The following is a 17,887-nucleotide window of genomic DNA, read 5'->3' on the forward strand; positions in this document are numbered from 1 at the left end:
TTTCTTTTCATTAAAGTTATACCGTGGGTGCCTGGGTGGCTCAGTTGGTTAAGTGTCTGCCTTCAGCTCAGGTCATGATCCCACGGTCCTGGGATCTAGCCCCGCAGCATCGGGCTCCCTGCTCAGCAGGAAACCTGCTTCTCCCTCTCCCTCTGCCTGCTGCTCCCCCTGCTTGTGCTCTCTCTCTCTGTCAAATAAATAAATAAAATCTTAAAATAAATAAATACATAAAAGCTATACCCCCACCGTATGAAACCAAGGCACAGCCTACACCCAAATCTTACTATGGTACATTTCCCCAGGATGTAAAAGGTTCTAGGGCACTAAGCAAAAGGACTCTTGAGTGTTGGTTGAGAGTTGTCATGTTATGAATTTAGGTACATTGTAGAGTGGGATATTGGGAGTAACTTTGCTTTTTCTGTTGCCTTGAGAGGTATGGAAGAACGCATTGTTCTTGAGAGTGTCTTGAGAACAACGTTTGCCATTTGAAGGTATCTGATTCTTTCTACCTATTTTCAATAATCATCCTCAAGCCAGGCCATTAGCTGGAAATGAAGAGCCAAAGGATTAAAAATTGGATGGTTGATTCTTTTACATGTAACCAGAAATTATTTTGACATTATCAAATTTTTTAAGATACTGGGTTAAACCTGTAAATGTACATTTTATATGATTTCTTTTAGACTGGTGTTAATTATTTACTAATGTAATTAAACTTATTTTCTCAAATCATTTCATAAAATATTTATTCTGATTTCATTCTAATCTTTTTTGTCTATAAAATATTTAATATTTTCTACTTCCTATTAGCAAAAAATACAACCATGTTCTAATTTTTGGACCAAGTAATTTTTAGCAGTACATATCATTTCTTTCATGAAATACATAGGGAATTTTGATTCTGGATTTATGGTATTTTATACATAGTTTTTATTTAATTATACACCAAATGTACACATTTACCAAAGGAATACGATACCTGATATCTTACTCCTCACTTCATAAATAACTCATAAATTTACACCTAACAGGCTTGTATATTAAGAAATAAAAATGGCATATTATCAGGCTTTCAACTTATTAGAATATGGATAAATTAAATTATATTAGATATGAAAAAATTTAGTCTTAATGACTACTTTTAGTAATCTGTTATAAGATCTGATTCCTAATTAATTTCACAGAATTTTTATATTTCTAAAAATATGTAATAACACTTTTATTGGAAGTGAAAACTTGAAGTCAGATTTTTTTTTCTGCCCTGGTTGATTGGTTTGACAATGGGGGTTTGTTTTGCTAATTAGGTTGTAAGCTAGGCGTTTTCCACTAATTAAATGAGTTAACTCTGCAGCTCCCAGACTTTGATAAGATAAAACCATACTGTTGAAAAAGATTGTTGCACTAACAAAGATGTATTGAATTTTTTTTTTTTTTTTTTTTTTTAAAGATTTTATTTATTTATTTGAGACAGAGAGAATGAGATACAGAGAGCATGAGAGGGAGGAGGGTCAGAGGGAGAAGCAGACTCCCTGCCGAGCAGGGAGCCCGATGCGGGACTCGATCCAGGGACTCCAGGATCATGACCTGAGCCGAAGGCAGTCGCTTAACCAACTGAGCCACCCAGGCGCCCAAGATGTATTGAATTTAATATTTCATTTTCCCTCTCCCTGTGTGAGTATATTGGATTAATAAAATACCTTTAAGTGAAAGAGTTACAACGTAAGGCTAGTCATTGGATGAGTCTTGGTAAAGCCTTTGTTCTCCTTCAAGAAACTGAGAGTGTCAATGCCTATAATAAAGCCCTTGTAAATAAGTTGGTTCTAATTCTTTGCTTTTAATACAACAGAAGGGCTACCTGACAAATTATGAATTGATACAGTATTAAAATATTTTTTGATAATAGATTACTGTGTGATTTTGCTTAAAATTCAGAAGAACTTAAAGAACAGAGTGATATTGTTCATTGTTATAAAAAAAAAAACTCTTCTCATTCCTATTACTTATTTATCTGATTATTTGCTCATTGCTTATATTTATGAAATAAAAATAAAAATAGATTTTATGCTGAGCCCTCTCTAACAACAATATTCATTCATAGATATGTAAACTAATTGGAAATAAATTAACTTGATCCATATCATTATGAGGTGAATTTCCAATAAATTTTATTTTTATCTTTAATAATCAATCATATATTTGTAATATATTTATGTTTTTGAATAATTATTTTTAGAAGAAATTAAAAAAACTTATAGACTTTATGGGTACAGGAAAAAATTACATACATATTTTTGTAGCAAAGATGTATTACAATTTTTAATGTAAAAGACTGAGTAAAAGCCTTTCTAGCATAAAACTATATTACATTAGTGTAAAATATGTTGCTGAAATGAAATTCGAAAGTTCAAGAAGATAAAGGAACCATATAAAATTGGCCAAGTGTTTGTTCATTTACCTTTTAGATAAATCCAGCATATTTAGATTCTACTGGATATTTTTAAAACTCGGTATGAATATTTTATTTCAAAATGGCAATATTTACAATATGTTTGGAACTACATGCAACTGTTCAAACTTTTTATGAAAAATCATAAGTGTAACTTATAAATGTACAGGTGGATATATAGTTTTGCAAAATTCTTTTGAGGATTTTAAAGATTGGTAAGCTGAAGACTTTGCTTGATGACGTGCCCTCTTGATGACAACTTTTAAAGCCTTTTTGTCCGTTGCAGGATCTATTCCCCTCTCACTAGTGGCCCAAATGCTTTATTTCCAAGAAAGACTGTGGAAAAGCCTTTGGAATTCTCATATTAAGGATCAACTGCTTGGTTTAACATGCAAGGAGCGTCAGTCTACCCTAGGGGATTACCATCTAGCCTGGTCTCGACCACAAATCTCCATTCCTGCTATATCAAAATCCCAGTGTCTCTTAGACAACACCAGGTCCTTTCCTACTTTGTTGCCTTTGTTCATTATGTTTCTTGTGCCTGCGGTCACCTCACTGTCCAAGGCAAGAAACCCAGAATGTGTAGGAAGATTGACTTTATTTAGAATATTGCAAATGGAGAGCACCCCATATCTGAGGATCAGGTCTTGGCAGAGTGGCTTTGCCTCAGATTTTATAGAGAAGAATAGAGAAGTTATAGGTGGAGTAATTGTACAGTGGGATTGGTTTTTGAAATAAAAAGGAGTTAGATGAACAAGCAAAGTTTATTTATTTATTTTTGTCAATCTAGCTTTGGGGGTACCAACAGTTTAGCCAATCATTTATAAGACAAAAAAAGAATTTTGAGGGTTGGTGTTTGGCCTTGTCATACGTCAATAAGAGAGTCATCTGAGAGTCTTATGGGAGTCAGGAGAAGGAAGAGTGTTTTCTTTTTTTTTCCTTTTTAAAGATTTTATCCATTTATTTGAGAAAGAGAGCAGGAGTTGGGGGGGTGGGTGGCTGGGGTGGGGTGGGGGTGGTGGTGCGGTAGAAGGGTAGAGGGAGAAGCAGGGCAGGAAGCCCGATGCAGGACCTGATCCCTGGATTCTGGGATCATGACCTGAGCTGAAGGCAGATGCTCAACAAACTGAGCCACTCAGGCATCCAGGAGGAGTGTTTTCTAAGTCAAGCTGAAAAAAAATGTAGTTCTTTGCAGTAAGCCCTTTCCTGGAACACAACAGGGTAAGGGTTTTTGGAAAACAAAACGTTGGGAGGATTAACCATCTTTATTTTCTAGGACCACAGGGCTTAGGTAAAATCTACATTGTCACCACCTTTGTCTAGCAAACTCTTGGTAAACCTTCGAGTCTCAGTTACTTCCTTTGTCACATCGTTGTCGTCGGTTCTCCAGAAAGCAAACTGAGACAGAGATTTGCTTGCAGGATGTTTACTGGGAAGTTCTTTTGGAATCAACTCCTGTGGGAAGCAGGTGAGGAAGCAGTTTTGGTTGGAGCAGGGTTCAGCAAAGCAAATCTGGCTCATAGACGTTATATAAGGATGCAGAGTTGTGCTGAATTAGTGCGAGGGGGTGGGGTCTCCCTGCTCAGTCCATGCTCCAGTTCTGGGGGGGATGGGTGTGTCCTGCTTGGGGTGGTGGCAGCATCCACTATACAAGCCTTCCTTACCTTTCCCAGGGAAAGTTTGCCGCTCTCATCTGTTCTCTCCCCGTGCGTAGTTTATGATTCTGCCTATTATGTACTTAGTTCTCGATATGCCAGTATCTTTGACTCAGCTGGGACCTACTCACACACAGGAAAAGTGTCCTATATTTTCTCGTGTTTCTAGTGCCTAACACAGGGCTCGGCATGAAGAGTGGGCTTACTAAACATAACTGAATGAAGGAATATTCTTGCTTTTCCTAAGACTGAAAAATAGAAAATAAGCTGTTTAGGAGATCATAGAATAATTCATTGGAAGGGTCTTTTAAAATTCATATTTCTTACAAACTAGACCTTAGTTTATTTTCATGAAGTGGATAGGAATAGGTTCTTGACACCTGAATACAAGGAAAGTAGAATGTCCAATTTCAATCACAGAGCTGGAGCTGGCAGTAATTCCTCCTTTGTTTGCGTAAGCAGCCCTATCAGTGCTCCTGACACTTCTTGCCATGTGTTAGAAAGAGTATATTTCTGCCAGACTCCCATTTAGCCTCACTTGTCACTACCTTCAAAACACAAAACCCGCCATCTCCTGCCATTCAGGGATGAGCCAACTTAATTCACTTTCTCTGGATCTGAATCAGAAAAACGACGACGACAACAACAACAACAAAACAAACAACTAAAAACACAAAAAACTGTTAATTCCAGGACAAGGGATTCCAGAATTCAAAACTCTCCTCATAAAAAATATTATTTTTTCATTCTTTTTATTGTTTGGGTCTATAGGCGCAAAGAGCAAAGGTACTAATCTCTCAATAACACTCTCTTAAAATTATCATCTCCAAACGGTGGAAAACCTGAAGTTTCATCATTAAATACTAATAACTATCGCTCTTTATAAGGACACTAGTTATATGACATACAATTATTCCTGTTTCCCCCGCATTGCACCATCAAGATTTTGGAGAACAGGGATCATCACTCGTGTTACCTTTCTAATTCCACAGTTCCTGGTACAACGGTGTTTTCAGAACAATGACTTGTAGAATAAACTGATGAAAAGTAAATTCTATACGTCATAAATCCAATGCTATAAAACATTACAATCAATGATTTATATTTTGTTTCACCAATGGTAGATGAATTCATCTTGATTTAGAAATTCCTATGTTCTGTAGACCTTTGGAAAGAGTTTACTGTTGGCATCCTGTGAAGTTTCTCCATGGTCACTTTCCCAAGAGAAGGTTAATAGGATGGGAATGCAGAAGAGGGGAATAGTTTTATTTGATGGATAGCGTACATACATTTCTAACTCTGGATTTAGATGGATGGCCAGGGCAGATGTGTTGGAAGGGAATCTCTTGCATTCTACTGACTCCATAAGATATTTTCTCAACTGTAGTCATTCCAAACATCTTTTGGCTTCGGTGTGTAAAAGCCACATTTTAGCAGTATGCTTAAAATGTTATTGTATATATTTTGAGTTTGGCTATAGGAAGACCCATAGTATTTCCTACTGCTATGGTAATAACTGTGGAAATACACTGTATTCCCCAGAATCACATATCTTGGGGTAGATGTAAATTGGCTGTCTAATATCAAGCCTTGCGCTCTCTGTTCTTTGTGCCAGAAACTCCAGGGCATCCCGAAAATACATGTGATTGTGTGGAAGGGCACCAAGCGTCTCCAATACCTATTTGAAAAGTGTCAACTCATTTTCTGTTATACTGTCATTTCTCAGAAAAATATCACTAATAATTTTACAGCTAAATTCCTCTGAATGCAACACTCTGCTTAAAGATAAATGGATTTTATCTTTGTGGTTTTGCTTTTTCTGACATACTCATTGAACTATAATAAGTAAAAATTTAAAAATGAATAGTTCAGCAACTTCTTTCTGCAGATTTTCTTCGCCATCAGGAAATAGGTGAGGCAACAAGATAGAAATGAATAATACTGAGGATCAGAATACGCGAAACTGGAGAAGCAGGTAATTTATGTACTCTGCAAAGCAGTTTTATTAAACAGAAAATTGTTACAATTTTGTGCAGGTCACAGGAAAGCCATGCTCTAGCTTTATGGTCAGACTTCCATAATCTTCCAAGCTGGTAAGAAATACACTGACTTTCCAATTTCCCATTTGGAACCCTACACCCGGTATAAGTCTTGGCCCCCGTCGCTCTCTTCTGAGCAATGCCTCTGTACCAGGGGCAGCTACAAAGCCAAACTCACCTTTTAATCACCCCGGGGCAAAACAAGAGATGGACTTCTTTCCCAGTTTCACTTTGTAGTTATGGTGAGGAATTCGACCTCAGACACATGAGGGGCATTGCTGCCTTGGTTCAGAACACAGCCATGCCCATTTCTCAGCCTCAGTCTTACTACTGCTCATCTCTCAGGGTGACATGAGCTGGCAATGAAGTGTGGTGCCTTCTAATCCCCCCCGCCCCAGGGGATTGAGAGGAGTGGGGGACCCGCAGGAGGATATTTTGGTTCATATTTAGGGGGCTTTAAGTTCCTGCTGCTTCTGAATAACTGTTTTTACTTTTATTTTCTCTTTACTTGCCTCTTTTTTTTGTTTGCCGTTGTTTCTTTGTGGCTTATTATTATTATTATTTTTTTCATTTGTTTCCTTGTTTCTTTTCTTTTGGCTTTTAACTTACCCCTGTTACCTATTTATCTTATTCCCCATTTCTTTTTACCTGCCCTGTGTAGGAAATCATTCTAATACATTCGGGGTGTGTGTGTGTGTGTGTGTTTTAAAGTGTGTTCTTAAAAAATGTGTATTACTTGTGAGCATCTATTTTTAATTTCTGCATTTGTTATTGTGATAGAAATCACATTGTGTCTTACTCTTTGTTACCCAGCAGCACGTTTTTAAGATCCACTCATACTGTTGTGTGTACATTTGCTCTGTCTCTTCTAGTTGTCCACGGTCCTCCTGGGTGTGCGGCTACACCTTTACCTTTTAATTCATCAGTGGTGGACTTCTAAGTTGCTATGAGCTTCCTGCCACCCCAAACAGCACTGCACTGAACATGCTTCCTTTCAGACAAGTGTGAGACTTTTGGAAGGAAGTATACCCAGGAATTGCTAAAGTCATAGGGTATGCATATGTTTAATTTGACTAAATCGTGCCAGATTGCTCTCAAGAACAGCAGCTTTTGCTTAACTGCCCACCAGCATTGCATGAAAATTCCTACACACACATGCACAAATACACACACGTCCATACACACACGCACAGGCTAATACGTATGCATACGCAAATACACGTCTTTACCATAACTTACTTAAACCAGCTTCTAATTTTTGCCTTTTTAAGTAAGTGTAACATGCAACAAATGGTTGCTTAATTTGCATGTCTTTGATTCTCTCATGTGCTTTTTTCATAGGCATTTTGGATTTCCGACTCTGTAAATGACCTGTTTATATACGTTGCCCATTTTTCTGTTAGGATTGCTGTCTTCTTTCAGTTCCCTTCTTGTGTCAAACTGTGTGTGTGTGTTATCGGAAGAAGGGTAAGATTTACTTCTCTCCTTTATAGTTTCCCACTCAAGACCTGTATAATTTTACCATTCATCAACCACATGAAGATCATGTTAAAAGATCTGTTAAAAGTTATGAGCATTAGTGTTAACTTGAGTTAGTAGGAAGTTGTAGGTTATTTCCTTTCTTGATACCATCCACTTGTAGGCAGATTGGTAATATAAATGGCAAAGGAGCTGTCAAGACTTTCTTTGTTAGGACAGGTCCCTTCCAATTATCAGAAGGTAAAGGGGAGATAAAATTGTCCTCTAATCCCACTTCCATCAGAATGAACAACTAATCAGACTGCTTCATTGCAGTGGAGACGGAAGATGTCTTCCCAAGCATCCTCCCTGAAGTTATGTGTTGCTTAAGTTCATCGTTTGGGTCCAGTTTCTCATATATACTCCTTCTAATTTTTGCCTTGTGGATTTAGGAATTATAGGGAAAATAGAACAAAATGTGACTAGAAACTGGACCAGGACTATAGTGTTAATTTGAAAAAAGCACACAAACTCTTGGGCCTCATTTCAGTTTCCCAAACCATGAATGAAGAAATAAAGCCGTATGATGGTTTTGTCTTAGTCAAAAACTAAAACCAAAAAACCAAAGAAACTATGAAGTTCTTCAAACTATTTCCAAGCTTATTAAGAGCTTGAAGAAGGCTTGAACATGAATTTTTCAAGACAAGGATGCAATCAGTTGTAAGGAAATACCCAAAGAAAAGGAGAATTCTTTATAGAAAGTAAAATACAGGGCGCCTGGGTGGCTCAGTTGGTTAAGCGACTGCCTTCAGCTCAGGTCATGATCCCAGGGTCCTGGGATCGAGTCCCGCATCGGGCTCCCTGCTCTGCGGGGAGCCTGCTTCTCCCTCTCCCACTCCCCCTGCTTGTGTTCCCTCTCTTGCTGTGTCTCTCTCTGTCAAATAAATAAATAAAATCTTAAAAAAAAAAAAGAAAGTAAAATACATAATGGTTAATAAAAATATATTATGATGGTAGTTGTATAATCTTCACCTGATAGTCTTGACATATACTGTATGATGGACTTTTGTGCACATGTGTTGTGTTTCTACATCAGAATTATAAAGTTTTATATATGAATAGAAATTCTTAACTCCTTGTAGCAATACATGGACCTCTTATGTAAAATGGTAACTTTGACGGCCTACACTTGACTTTCCCAAAATGTATTGTGTAGAATGTTAATAAGTTTTACTTGAAAGAGGGCCCCATGCACAAACATATTTGTTTAGCAAATATTTATTCCCTATCATGTGCCAGGCATTATTAAGGCTCTGAGGATATTCCAGGAAGCAAGAAAAACAAGGTTGCTGCACTCATAACTTTGTATTCCAGGATAGAAAATCAGAATTTTTTAAAAGTTCAGTTGGCACTGAGTGCTCTGAAGGAAATACAGCTAGTGATGTGGTGGATATTGTAATAGCATTGTATAGTGACACATGATAGCTGTGCCTTGTGGTGAGCTGCGCGTGATGCACAGACTTGTCGAATCACTCTGTTGTACACCTGAACCTAATGTAACATTGTGTGTCAACTGTACTTCAGTTAAAAAAAGAAAGAAGGATGGTGTTTGAGCTGAGGCTTGAAGGATGAAGAGAAATTGGTAGTAAGAGCTGAAGGGTGTAAGTTTTCAGGCAGAGGAAACTGTAGGTACAAAGGCCCTCCTGTAGGGAAGGGCTGATATAGAAAAGGCATAGAAGGAAGCCTAAGTGGACACAAGAGTGGTCAGGGGGAAAGAGAGTGGTGGTTGATAGGTTCGAGAGTGAGGCTTGGGCCAGAGGTCCTAAGATCCGATAGGCCAATATACTTAAGATTAGACTTTAAGAACGTTAAACTTGTTGGTATGCTTTGGTAAGTAGAAGATTAATTTTTTTTTTAAAGCTTATTTTGGCTACTTTGCTGGATGGGTTTAAGAAACTAAGAGTGGAAGCAGTGACATCAATTAGGAGGACACTGCAGTGCTCCTTCGAGAAAGGATGTGCCTTGGACTGGAGTGATGGCAGCAGTGATGGAGGGAGGGGGTCAGATATTCTTTTGGAGGTCAAACTCACAGACCTTGCAGATAGATTAGATCTGGGTGGTGAGCAGAAAAGGGAAGAGTCACAGATGACTTCCAGATAACACTCAACTGAATATATATTTTTTAAGTGACGTACTATCTCAGAGCCTTTAATGTATTAATGTACTTTGAGAATCCAAGTAGCGGCACACATAGCATTTTCGAACTTGTTTGTCCATGGAATCCCAGACAGTGTTCTTTAAACCTTAGGACATCCTTTGTGCTTGCATTCTCAAATTGACATTCACCTCTTGATGCTTTGGAAATTAAAATGTTTAGTGGAAAATTATCTGTTTAAGGGAACAGTAATAGAATTGTTGAATCGTTACATTGTAGTCCTGAAACGAATATAATACTGTGTGTTAATTATACTTGAATTGAAAAAATAAAAAATAAAATGTAATAAAATAATAAATAACAAAGGAAACAAATGAAAACAAAAGGAGAAAGTAAAGGAAACAGTGGTAGAGTTTATTTTCTTCCTTCAACATAGTTATCCATTTAACCATTCATTTACATATTCAACAAATATCTACCAAACCCTCATTCTGTTCAGACTCAGTAATCAGATCACCAAAGTAAATAAGATAGAATCCTTTTCTTCAAGGCATATTTATAAAGAACTATTTTTTGAAAATTAATTTAAAAGAAGGAATTGAGTAATAAGAAGATAAAAGGGAGGCAGAGTTAGTCATACTGAAAATATTTTGCAAAAGAATTTTGGGAGCGAGTTAAATAAATTTGTAGTAACATAAGGGAGGCTCTTGGGACTGCAGTCTCTTGGGAGGAAGCTGGAACTCATGTATGGGTGGGTTGGTAGCAAGGTCAGATTTTTAAACAGGTTTTGAGGGTTTGAAGTGAGGTATTCTCGGGTAAAACAAATACAGCGGGACTATGAATGTTGGCAAGTGGGTTACAAGTTTATCTTGGCCCAAGCTAAGTAAGTTAATGCAAGTTAACTCAAATTTTCCATAAATTCCCCATAAATAGATGTGTGCCGGGAGTCAATTTAGTTCCAACAAAATGTACTGAATGGTACTATATAACTATAAAAGGCCACTGTCACCAAATTTTCCTCTCATGTTTCTTGAGGTCTTGCCATTAGAGATCAGGCTCCTCCTCAAGTATTTCTAGAAATCTGAAGAATCAGTTAAACATATGATTACCAGTGTAGAGATAGCTAATTTAATTCCAGACAAATAGTATAGGCTCTTCTTAAACTTTAGGTATTTGTTATGCTATGATCATAGTTTTGCAAAAGATCCCTTATGCAAAAATTTATAAATAAATTTTTATAAATTTTATAAATCCTATATTTTTTATAAATCCACAAGAATTTGAGCTGTTGGATTGAAGACTGTTTATCTAAGAATGAGGTGTAGGAAGAAGTACTGAAATGAACATGAGAGATACTCATTAAAAAACATTATGATACTGTTCAGGTATCTCTGGTAAAAACACATATAATGTTTATGGAATTTTCCCTTTCTTCGGTCTCACGCTATGACTGTCTCTGAACTGAAGGCTGCATTTGCATGCTATTAGGGTCACAGATCACATTCCTAAGGAATGAAAAAAATAAATCTGTCCAATTAGTAAATCCTATTCACACAATAAATTCTTTTTTATTTGTATGAGTTTGGAACATGAACATGGGGCTTGCAAAATGAGGGCACTTTACATATTCTAAAATAAGAATAAAAAGTGACTAGGGAGATAAGAACAGTATGATAAGCATTATATTTATGCAATAAAGTTAATTCAGGAAAGCTGTTGCATTTATAACCTAGAAAAGGTTGTCCTTTTCAAGGCAGTTAAAATGGACTGAAATATTCAGAAAAATTACTTGAAATCCTTCCAAACACATCTTTTATATAGCTCTATAAAATATATTTATTTATTTAAACGAGTGGCATTTCTAAATGAACAAAAGGACAAAATATACTTAGTAAATGCCAGATGTTCACCTTACTAAAATAAAAGCCCTGTAAGGTGTCAGAAATCACATTCAGATGAATGAATGTGTGTCTGGTATCCTCTATTGGCCCCTCTAAACCTACCTTCTTTCCTTCCCCATCCTACTTCTAGCCTTGGGAGGCTGATGTACATGGCCCATATTAACAAAGTCCCTTGCCCTCTGGTTTTGATTGGTTTTGCCAATGGGGAGCTCTGACAGAAGCTGGAGTAAAAACGGAGAGCACTTATGCCCTTCCTCTCTTCCTGAGGGGTCTCTTCCTGAGACATCTCTTTCTGAGGGACTTCCTCACACTGACATTGTCCTTTCACAGATGGTTATAACCCTACTTCTGGTGGCCTGTTAAATTGACTCCTCCCTCCAGCTTCTAGTGGCCACTTCCTAACCTTGACCTAAATATGTGAATGGCCTTAATGTTATTTTACTCTCCTCTGTGTTCCCATATTTTTGTGGATAATTCTTTCATTATATTTTCTTTGAACAATCCAGTTTGTATTTGTCATCTGTTTTCTGTTGGGGCACAAACTGATTAAATTTGGAAGACAAATCTTGTCCCTGCAGCCTCCTTAAGGTATCTATGTCCACATGGCATATCATATAACATCAAGAAGGAATTATCAGGGAAATAGAATGTGGGAATTGTGTTCTTATCATGTGCTCGACACTATGAAAGATCTTTAAAATGTAAAGCTATACTTTCGGAGGCATTTGTAAATTACAGTTCCTGAAAGGTGGAGAATTTGGTGGGATTGATGCTCTCAGGAACTTTTTCTTATCTTTGGGAAATGCTTGTTGTGAAGTTCTGGCCAACGTGAGAGACTGATGGAAGCTTTCTTCTCTTGGACATTTATTTATTCACCAATCGTTTATTGCTCACACAGTATATGTAAAACATTATGCAAAGGGTGCATTCGACCCTCACTTAACAAATGGAACAATTGAGTATAAAAGAAGTAATATATTTTAACCTTGCCTAATGTCACAAAAGTAGTAACTGGTAGAATCAAGACTTGAACTTAGATATTCTGATTCAAAGTTTCATAGATTTTCACTACATTGTGTATTAAAGAAACAAAAATTTCCCTTTCAGTCTATTAAGAGAAACAGGACAAACACACACATTTAATATTCAAATTAGAGTAGACAAGTACCAAGGCAGAATTAGATAAAATGTATTCACATTTAGGAAATGGAGAGAGCATTTCTGGTGAAGCTTCTAAGAGAGGGTTCTTGGAAGAAGTGTTTAAGTCCAGTTTAGTCATATAAAGTCCATGGAAGAGGAAGGGGCACTTAGATCATGAGAACCTTGGAACTCTAAGCCAGAAAATTTGAAATATATCCCCTAGTTAATAGGTATCTTTTAATAGTGTTTGTTGAAGATTGTGAATAACAGCAGTGAGTAATCAGTTGAGGTTTATGAAAATTAATTTGGCAGAACTTTATAGAATAGATTGGAGATTAAAAAAGAAAAGAAATGAAGGCAGACCTGTTAGAAAACTTGGGAGTGAGAAGTAACAAAGATTATTGATAAGGTGAGAGAAGGAATAAATAAGAAAACTACTTGCAGGGACAGAAATAAAAAGATTCAATGACTAATTAAATTTTAGGAAATAGGAAAGAAGTTAAGGATGCCCGAAGTTTTGACCTTGAGTTAATGGCAAGATAGTGCTTCTAAGAGCAGAAAAAAGAGAGTAATTTGTTTGAGGGAAAGAGGAGCAGGAAAGAATAAAAGCTTAGCTCTGGAAACATTGATTTTGACACTGTAAGGTAGGACTTGTAGGTAATATTGGAAAATGAAGCCCAAAGTCAATTTGATTAGAGTCATCTGTATGATTATTTAGTAGATGTCTTGTTTGCATTTATAGAGCATAGGCAAACTGGGGTTGGATGGATGTGGGAGGGGGAGGGATAGGGAGAATGGACAGCAGAGGAGCAGTGCCAACAGAATATTCTTGGAGGTCAAAGTCGAACTGGGAGATGTGTTTACGCAAAGCCATTCTAGCCAAGTGTTGTTAAGGTTGGCTCTTACAATAAATATTGTGCTTAGTGAAAAAAATAAGTGACAAGTTTCAAAGCCAAGGGGGAAGAGAAAAAGTTGCATATGCTATCGAAAATACTGTTTTGAAGATCTACTTGTAATAGGCCATGGATTGTGAGTACTGGAGTTTTCTCCAGTCCTGTTGTACCTGATGAATATTGTGATGAATATTGTGAAGAATATGGTGGTTGCTGAAGACCTTGGTGACTGAGGGTGACAATGTAAAAAGAAGAGGATGGAAAACTAAGGTTTGGAGAATGCCTGTGTTTGAATGTAAGGTATAGTGGAGGAGGAGAAATGAAAGGAATTAGAGGAGGGAGAGACTAAGATTCAGTTATAACTGAGGGATTAAATGTTTTTCAGGATAAAGAAATAGTCATGCTCCCATGATGATAACTAACAAAAGGCAATTGGAATCAACAACTATGATACTGAAAACTTTTGAGAATGGCTTTTCCTTAGACTATTAGACTGGAAGCCAGAAGGTGCAGAGTTAAGGCAGCATGATATGGTATAAAGAGCAGGAGTCTTGAAGTGTGACAGACCTGATTTGGAATCCCAGTTCTGTCCCTTACCAGCTGTGTCAATTTGGCAAAGCTACCTAAGAATATTCTTAGTTTTCTAAGCTGTGAAAAATAATTCTCAGTTGTATGATTCTTATAAGAAATCAATGAGACAAACGAAATTGCTGGTAGAATGCCTATAACATAACAGTCTCTTAATTAAATCCATTTCTTATGTGGTAAGGATGCAGAAAAAAAATTAAGAATAGGATAATCTTTTGAGAAGTTTCATGGTGAAAGGACCTGAGAAATTTATAGGGAAAAATTTTTAGGCTAGTTGGAACTGAGTATGCTTACTGGTGGAGGAGAGGAGCCATGGTGGGATGGGGAGAGTAAGGAACTAAGGACCAAAAGGTAACTGAAGAATCAAAAACCTGGATGACAAAAGATCTCAAGGATTTAGGATCAAGTCCACAGGAGGAAAAGTTAGTCTTAGAAAGGAACATATACTTCTTTGGAGACTATTTGGAAGGGGAAGAAAATAAATATATTTTTAAATGTAGAGAAAGGAAGCTGTAGAAGCTATTTTTGAAAGCATGTGTCTTCTTAGTAAAGGGACAGAGTCATTTACTAAATGAAGGAATGATGAAGAAGTAGAACTTAAATAGAGTAGAGAAATTCAAAAACATATCAAGAAGAAGGCTACAGTGGTCAATAGAAAAGACTAAGTTGACTGCTTATCAGGAGGGAGATCAGTGACTGATGTGGAGTTGAGATAGGTTTCACTAGAATATAGGAAGCAGTAGACTGGGAACCCATTCTTTAACAATAGTACTATATCCTAAGAAGCTGCTGAAATGATCCAAGTAAAAAAGTCAGAATCTGAGATGTGTCATGATGCGGAGATTGAGGAGAAGGTGAGATAAATCAAAAATTGGTTGAGTGGCAATGACCTGAAAGTACTCTTTATATTGATTCACTAAAATCTAATCAACTATGGGACCTTCATAAATATGCAGAGCCCAGTAGGAACTCTATTTGATTATTGAAGATCTGAATGATAAGTAGAAAGGAGTAGTTGGGTTTTGTATACTGTGATCAAAGTTCCAACAAAAAAAGAAAGATGAAGCCTGCTTTAGCCTCAAGGCAAGCCTGTGGCTAGGACATGTCCCAGAACAGCAGGGACTCAGTCTGACCGGGGTGGGACAGTGGGGGGTAAGGGTGGAGTTGAAGGATCCATGCCCCTCCTGAATCTCTGCTTGAGTAAAACGTGATGTAGCTGATATATTCATTAGGTAGCCCTCCAGACCAGACCCCCAAGAGGAAGGGCACACAAATCTTTGACAATCATGTGAAATTGAAAGAAATACATGATTTTTGAAGAACTTGATTTTCTTAAACTTGTTGGAGAAGAAATCTCCGTCCGTTTGGAGTGGGAAAAGAGCAAAAGTTTTCATCAGAGCTGTAGGAGCCAATGGTAGCTTCAGAATGCAATCCATTGCCTTAGAAGGAAGGGTCACAACATTAGCCTGGGGAAGTCTGCAAAGGAATACACAGTTCCTAAAGGGACAGCAGGTATTGATGATTTACAAAATCTTAAGGCCAACTATACCTACCATGTTTCATGTCTTTGTTATCCTTATTCATTTGTTCATTCATTCATTCATTGAGTACCTACCAAATAACAGACTGTAATAGGCTAGATCCTTGAGATAGACAAGGTTCCCATTCTTATGGAGCTTACATTCCAGTTGGGAGTGGGATGGGGAGGAGAAAACACTGGAATATTAAAAAATGATGCACCGAGTCCTCAGGATCTGAAGCATTTTTTTGTGTATGTGTGTATATGCCTGGGCATGTGCGTATATACGTATCTTGCTAGAGTAGGTTTAAGTATAGGGTGTGTGTGTGTCTGTGTGTATGTCTGTTTCTGTGATAAAGGTACAGAGAGGAGTAGTTGTAGATTTTTCTGGCTATGCCAGCCCCATACAAAGAAAATAACTACCAAATAAAATCAATGTGGGAAAGTTTTTGGTATAATATAGCATAAGTTAGTGAGCACCTTTTTAATTTGTTTTGTATTCTTTTAAGGTTTGCTGCCTATCAAAGAAAACATTTGATATTCGATATTGCCAAGATTACTGTGGTGAGCTAGATACTTTCTTATGCTACTGATAGGATTATAAATTGTTAAAATTTTCTGGAAAGCAATTTGGCAATATGTATTAAAATCATTAATATGTTCGTATCTTTTCAATATGCAATTTTATGGAATTTATCTTAAGGGAAATAATCCACAATGTGGGCAAAGCTTTTTGCATAGAAATATTCACTATAGCCCAATTAATAACAGAAATAAAATGCTAAAACTTAAATTATGTATGAATAGAGAAATAGTTGTCTTGTTATGGTACATGAACAGTATGAATATCATGTAAATAATTAAAATTATGTGCTCAAGGAATTTTAATGACATGGGGCCATATTTATGATATAGGAGTTATGTAAAAAGAATAGGATAAAAATTTATATATGTTGTAAATTCTTAATATTTAAAACAATTCCATAAAATTGAATCAAGAAAGATGCCAAAATGCTTTATACCTCAAGCATTTTCTATGATTTGTACATGTGTCTTTTTATATCCAGACATACCAATAAATATTATTTTAAAAACCCCATGTTTCAGTGGGAGCTAAATGCTTCTGTGATTGTTCCATAAACCATTGGGTCCTATTTTGGAACATTCTGGCAAATCATCACCTACATATATAACCATAATATCAATTCAAATTTTATATTTCAGTACAATGAGAGCAACTGTCCTTGCTATTTTTCTTTAGAAAGGTTTCCCTTAACTTTTGAACATAACAGATGAAGGCATGTCCTTGATCTGTGTGTAGTGAATCCAGTGAAGTAGTAGACATGACCTTCATCTGGCAATAGTTTTATAAGAAGTGATTTTATTTAAGTAAAGAGAAAGCATAAAATGTGTCACTTTATGATGGACCCATATTTCTTAAAATGTGGTCCTGGGATCCCTTGCAACAGAGTCATCTCTGGTAATTGTTTAAAATGTAGATTTCCTAACCTACTAAATCAGAATCTGAGGATGGGTACTAGGAAGTTGTATTTTTAGAGATACACTCTAGGTTATTCTCCTGAGATTCTCTAAGAACCACCAGTTGAGGTAGAAAGGTCTTTTAGGAATTCTAATCTTGTCTGCTCCAATGTTTCTTAAGTAGAATGAGTATTTTGCCAGTCAGAATTAGGGGATGGGGCCTTTCTACTGCACTTCTGCAATCTTATTGCAGAGCTTTAGATTTTGGCTTCTTTGAGACCAGAGGCAAGTGGTCAGTAACCTTGCTGAGAATAGTGATAGGGTGACTGAATAGGTAATTTGTCTTGGCTAAAACACAGCAGTTCACCAGTTCCAGTTCCTATGGAAGCATCCTTTATGTGAAGTGCTTGCCTAAATCATTGTAGAACTCACAACTCTTAATGAAACAAGCCTCCATGGAGAGTGGTCATCCTCTAGAGGTTAAAAGCAGAGTCAGACACCCTTGTCACTTACTCTGTGCCTGGATGAATTAGAAAACTTGAAATCTTAGATTCTTCTCACATAAAATGGAGTTACTACCAGCGCCAGCCCAATCATGAAAAATTGTGTGCAAA

This window comes from Neomonachus schauinslandi, chromosome 5, assembly GCF_002201575.2.
Source record: "Neomonachus schauinslandi chromosome 5, ASM220157v2, whole genome shotgun sequence".
In the NCBI taxonomy this organism is placed as follows: domain Eukaryota; kingdom Metazoa; phylum Chordata; class Mammalia; order Carnivora; family Phocidae; genus Neomonachus; species Neomonachus schauinslandi.